Consider the following 6786-nt stretch of genomic DNA (forward strand, 5'->3'; position numbering starts at 1 on the left):
GTATAGAAAGATGAAAGCTTTATCGCGGGTTTGAATATAAGTGTCTAACTTATGTATGTCTTGCGGTGAATCATAGTTTTCACAACTTTACTAAAGAAATATGAAAGCTTTATCACGGATTGTGAGTATATAGTCTAATTTATGTGTTTCTTACTTTCTTATAGTGAATCATAGTTTTTACAACTTTAAGTTATTGATTTTGTTAACTTGTCAAGGTCTAGTTAAAAAGATGAAAGCTTTATCACGGTTTTTAAACAAAACAATCTAATTTATGTATTTCTTGTTATGAATCAAGATTTTGTTGGAGGAAGCATCTAAATAAACAAGAAAGATGGAGGTGACCAATGTGACAGAGTATCAGGCAATTGCCAAAGAAAAGTTGCCTAAGATGGTCTATGACTACTATGCGTCTGGTGCCGAGGATCAATGGATACCGAAATGCTTTTTCAAGAATCTTGTAAGATTTGTATATATTGACTGTAACAACAGTTTTAAAATGGCAAATGAAATGTTGTCTTAAAGGGTATTTGGATATGTGTTGTGTTTCCGGAATCAAACAGGTTTAGGCCCCGGATTCTTATTGATGTGAACAGGATCGACATGACCACTACAATTTTGGGATTCAAGATATCGATGCCTATTATGCTCGCCCCGACTGCCATGCAGAAAATGGCTCATCCTGAAGGGGAGTATGCAACTGCAAGAGCTGCTTCTGCAGCTGGAACCATCATGGTTTGTATTTGCATTTGACCCGTTGTATAATTTGAGTTGACCCATGTTTAGTTTTAGTTAACACAATTTGACCCATAAACACATATTAGTATATTACCAAAGCAGCCTGTTTCTCAGTCATAACTGCCACCACTCTGTCATCCGTTGCCACTAGCTGCCATATAACAAATATGTCGGGTGAACCTGATTTGGTACCTTTTTAGAAAACGATCTGTTTCAATGCTAACCTGTTTTGATACTTTTTAAAACAACTCGTTGTAAACGGATCCATTTTAGTTATAACCCATTTTGGCCTGAACCTAATTGACACTTTTTGAAACCACCCTTATTAAACCAACCCACTTTGGTCATAACATGTTTAACCTGAACCAAATTAATACCTCTTGAAACGACCCGTTTTGAATGAACCCATTTTGGTCATACCCGTTTCAACCCAAAACAAAGTGATACTTTTTTGAAACAGCCCGTTATGAATGAAACAATTTTGCTCATAATCTGTTTTGACCCGAACCAAATTGATACTTTTAAAACGACCCATTTTGAACAAACCTATTTGGTCATAACTCGTTTTGGCCGGAACCATTTTTTTCCTTTCCTTTTTTTTTGAAGTGACCCGTTTTGAACAAACCCATTTTGATCATAACCTGTTTTGACCCGAACCAAATTGATACCTTTTTAAAACATCCCATTTTGAATGAACAAATTTTGGTCATAACCAGTATTACCTGTGTCAACCCAAACCAAACCAAACCAATACCTCTTTGAAACAACTCGTTTTGAACGAACTCTTTTTGGCCAAAACCCATTGACCCAAACCTGTTAAGACCCATTACCGACCCGACCCGACCCATCCGTTTTTTCAGACTTAGAATCAAATTGATAAGCAGTTTGTTTTATAATTATTATTTTGTAATGTAGACATTGTCTTCATGGGCAACATCTAGTGTTGAGGAAGTTGCTTCAACTGGGCCTGGAATCCGCTTCTTCCAGCTTTACGTAAGCAACCATTTCGCTTTCTTGATCACAGCTTGCAACTAGCAGATTACACATAATCACTGACACTATTTTAATAACAATATTGCCCTTAACATTATTAGGTCTACAAGGACAGGAATGTTGTTGCTCAGCTTGTAAGAAGAGCCGAAAGAGCCGGTTTCAAGGCCATTGCCCTTACAGTTGACACACCAAGGCTCGGCCGTAGAGAAGCCGACATTAAAAACCGTTTCACTTTACCACCATTTTTGACTTTGAAGAACTTTGAGGGTCTAGACCTTGGGAAAATGGATGAAGTGAGTTTAACAACCTGTAACAAACTGTAACAAACTACAGTTGATTAACTGAATACAGTTATTCTAACAGTTGATTAACTGAATACAGTTATTCAGTTATTATTCTAACCATAATGCGGTCAATGCAGGCTAATGACTCTGGTCTGGCTTCTTATGTTGCGGGCCAAATTGACCGCACGTTGAGCTGGAAGGATGTGAAGTGGCTGCAGACCATCACTAGTATGCCTATTCTGGTTAAGGGAGTGATCACTGCTGAGGACAGTAAGAACTAGAAAATGAACTTGTAAGTTTAAGTTGGTTCGTGTTGGCTAACCGTAACGTGCTATTTTATTAACCGTGCAGCAAGGTTAGCAATCCAAGCTGGTGCAGCGGGTATTATCGTGTCTAACCATGGAGCTCGACAACTCGACTATGTTCCTGCTACCATTATGGCTTTGGAAGAGGTAAACGAGCCGAGCACGAGCTCATGCTCAACTTGTTTATTATTTATTATTTATTTAATTACATGTAATTCTTTGTGTATATATTTATAATTATAAGTTTATATATATAACCTAAAGTGTTATTAGTTAATTTGTATCATAGTTTTTTACCTAGTTATATTTATTATGTAGTTATATATTTACTATATTAAATATATATTTATATAAATTTTATGCTCATTCAGGCTTGCAAGTCTATTCAATATTGGTACATGAAGCTCGTGCCTGACTCGTTTATTATTTAGTTATTTTTATTATGTAACTATATTTAACAAATTATATAGGAATTATTATATTTATATAAATTGTAAGCTCATTTAAGCTCGGGAAAATAGGAAGCTCATTTTCTAAATGAGCTCCATTTTAGGCTCTAGCTTGAGCCCTAGCTCGTTTAAGCCCGGATCGATTCGAACTTTTAGCTAGCCGATCTCAGTGGCTCAGCCCGTTTACACCCCTCTTTGCACCATATTATAACATTGTTTTGTAATATTTAACATATTCATCAGGTTGTGAAAGCGGCCCAAGGCCGTGTTCCTGTGTTCTTGGACGGTGGGGTCCGCCGTGGGACAGATGTTTTTAAGGCACTGGCTCTTGGAGCTTCAGGCATATTTGTAAGTAGAAACGAAATGAAATAATTTTTCTTTAGGTTTCTAGAAATAAATTAATTATTAATATTATTGAATTGCAGATCAGGCGACCTGTGGTGTTTTCTTTAGCTGCTGAAGGAGAAGCGGGAGTGAGAAAGGTGCTTCAAATGTTACGAGAAGAGTTCAAGCTAACAATGGCGTTAATTGGCTGCACATCGCTTAAAGAGATCACCCGCAACCATATTGTGACCGAGTGGGATGCACCTCTATCCCGCCCGGCGCCAAGATTATAGATAAAAATCAGAAATGATTATATTTCTAATGGCATAGTCCACTTGTATTATTTGGATTTTGGTTGTTGTGTACTTTAAATTTCTTGTTTTGAAATAATAAGTTGCCTTAATACTATATCTTTCCCCATATCTGTTTTTGGGTAGATGTTGGGTACCTGGGTTCGATTTACACTTGTAACGAATCCTCGGGTGTATTTACCTCTTGGGACAACAGCTGAGCAATGAGTGCTAATAGCCCCACTGGGACCATGCACTAGGGTCAATGTCACACCCCGTTAAGCGAATTGCGGAAGCGTAAAACTGAAATGCAACAGATACAACTGGTATCAAATACATTGTTCATAAAGAAACATTACTAACTAATTTACAATATATTACATCGTTCTAACATCTTTTACAAACTAGGTGATACAATCAAACCGGTTCTTCAATTACTTTACTTCTAACTCAAATGCCCACGACATCAATCATCAGTCAGACACGTAACGCACAGGAAATTACTTCTCATATCTGATTACCTAAAAAGCATGTTAAAACATGTCAACTACGAATAGTTGGTGAGTTTCATAAGTTTAACAAAATCAGTTCTGCGTACCACACAGTCATAGTTTGTATGTACGCGCGTATGTAAAAATATGTATTTACGTTTGTATAAATATGTACAGCCATATCCTTGTGTGTGCATATGCACACATGTAAGTTTATAATATGAATTCGAAATTTCGGTAAAATCGTGATTGTTTGTTCGTACTACCTGTTTCCAATTTCCGTGTTTAACCAACCACTGTGGACCCCCTTCCTCCCACAACGGTTCCACATAAACTCAAACATTATATAGTGTACACGCAAATAATTAGTATATTCTACACATAGTATTTCCTACGGCTAATCACATAGCATGTATATAGACACATATACACATATAGTATTTACCACGTATCACCAAATACCGTGGCTCCCCATCCGCCCACAATACGCATAATCACATTATTTTCTTAACATTCATGTCATAATCAAGTTAGTTCGTTTAATAAGTTGCAGCAGAACTTGGCTCATAGGCCATACTCAACTTTAGTTTAGTAAGTTGCAACTTTAGTTTATAAGTTGCAGCAGAACTTGGCTCATATGCCATACTCAACTTTAGTTTAGTAAGTTGCAGCAGAACTTGGCTCATAGGCCATACTCAACTTTAGTTTATAAGTTGCAGCAGAACTTGGCTCATAGGCCATACTCAACTTTAGTTTAGTACTATTGTGGCCCCCCCCCCCTTCCGCCCACAATAGCCCCATGGTCGTTACAGACCACGTTATTCACCAGTGGCCATTACAGACCACGTTATTTCCTCAACCTGTTGTGTTTACATTATATAGCGTATTTGTATAAACAGGTTGTCACGTATGATTTCATTATGTTTTGGCATTCGTAGTGTTTCCATTTAATATATCAATCACGATAATAATCACCTTTCCTCAGCACGTAGTTTACCATTATGTTTGTAGGAATTTTTCATATATGAAGGTTCAGGTATTTTTCGTTCTGAACCGTTTTCAGATGGAGAATGCATATGAACATGCTTTCCACCCCAAAATTTTGTAAACAGTTTGAAAAGAGGAGTCATGAAACTCACGATTTTGTAGGCACTCAGTGCGAGATCAGCTCGGGGTTCGTTTCCCTTGCTATCACTTAGTCCCTATAGTCCATATTATAATAATATTAATATTTTAATATTATTATAATCTCAGTACTAAACCGGGCTGTATAACTAATCTGGATATAGCTGGAACGCCCAGAAAGTGGCAATAGGCTTAGGTTGTGATGTTGTTCAATGTCTAATACTTAAAACCGAACTTGGCTCAGATTCCCGTTTTCCCAGCTGGGCCAAGTTGTTCGTTTACGCGTTCAGAAAACAGTTATGGGAAAATAAGCTTGGGTAAATGTATTGGTTAATAAAACGATTAAGTTATAAAGAAGGATCACATACTGGGGTACCGGATTAGCCTCGGGGCCCGTTTCCGTTTATTCAGTTTGATTTAAGAAGAAACGCGCACAATCTATCCGGATTGTCCAGGGTTTTCATAGAAAAGTTCGTTTTTACTTAATTAGTCCAAAAATATGATTTTTGATCACTCTTGGTGTTTTGATATTCTCGCAGGTTCGCTAGTCGCGAACTTGCCGGTTTTTATAAAAACTGAATTTGTTTAATCTTTAAATTAACATAATTAATTAACCGTTAATCATTAAATATGAAAATTTAACCACTTATCAATTAAAATATGTAGTTTTTTATAAAAATATTTCTGGAATTTATTTACTGATTTATTAATTTATAAAAATTCATTTTGTCAGCTATATTTCGCCTGAAAATCGTCCGTTTACCCCAAATAATTTCCAAAAATTCCACAAAAATTTCCGAATGCTCAAATCATGTCCCAAAACAATCTGTATCAATTCCAGAATGTAAAAAGCTTGTTCAATATTCTTTTCGGCCCAAATTCGGCTATAAAATTCGCACGAACGCATATGTACAAAACACCTTTAGACTTCTCCAAATGATCTCAAAATTCATATGTGATCAAAATACATCAAATATGAGTTCCCAGAAAAATTTCATAATTTTTGAAGTATTTTAGCTATTTTTCCCAAATAAACGTCCCAATTCGGTAATAAATTCGCCAAATATTCTCGGATGGTCGAAAAATTACCAAATTTGAACAGGGACTTATTGACATGGTCCCTGATGTCCCTGAAAAATTTCAAGTCCTAAAAATATGCACATCACAACCTTAACCTAAATAGTCCGTAAGTGAGTGTTTTGGTATTACCTTAGCGGGTTTGGCTCGCTTCCGACTTTTTAATCAAGTTTTCAGGTTCTTGTGCTTCTAAGAAAGCTAGGTACAAGTCCTATATCACAAACCAAGCAATATTTCATCAACATAACAGCCCTTAACTTAGGGTTTCAGCTAGTGCACAAAAACGAACTTTTGAACCGTAAAAACGCCGTTTCAACCCTTTCATCCGTGTTTATGGCCAAAAAAAAACTATCAAAACAGGTTCCTTACCATGTGTATGATCAAAACATGTTTATGGACCATTTTTAGGATTTTTACACGGTTAGGAATGAGTTTTAGTGACCAAGACATGTTTTTATGGTATTAAACAAGTTTAAACAAGTAAAAAAGTTACTTATTTAAGCCCCTTACCTTAGGGTTTGAAGGTTTTTGGCTGGAACAGAGCTTATGTCCAGAGTTTTCAAGAAAATGAGGCTAAAAATGTCTTGGATCAAGTTTAAATATGAAAGGAAAACAAAAGGGGGGTGGGGTGGCGGCTGCGGCCGAAGCTCCATGGGCTCATTTTGTGCCCATTTTGGCCCAAGTTTCTGAATTCTCAAGCCCAAATACGAAAA

The 6786-nt window shown here is 36.6% G+C and overlaps 1 pseudogene across 1 annotated transcript; it reads left to right on the forward strand.

The window, feature by feature from the left end:
• Positions 1 to 307: 307 nt before the first annotated feature.
• On the forward strand, positions 308 to 3405 carry LOC143593607 (glycolate oxidase-like; annotated as a pseudogene). The gene is made up of 8 exons (XR_013146137.1): positions 308 to 457; positions 561 to 732; positions 1651 to 1728; positions 1830 to 2021; positions 2150 to 2282; positions 2364 to 2464; positions 3010 to 3114; positions 3192 to 3405. The product of XR_013146137.1 is annotated as a glycolate oxidase-like (transcript).
• Positions 3406 to 6786: the final 3381 nt, after the last annotated feature.

This window comes from Bidens hawaiensis, unplaced genomic scaffold (genome assembly GCF_021521415.1).
Source record: "Bidens hawaiensis isolate Kalapana, Puna unplaced genomic scaffold, B.hawaiensis_p1.1 tig00042395_1, whole genome shotgun sequence".
Taxonomy (NCBI): Eukaryota; Viridiplantae; Streptophyta; class Magnoliopsida; order Asterales; family Asteraceae; genus Bidens; species Bidens hawaiensis.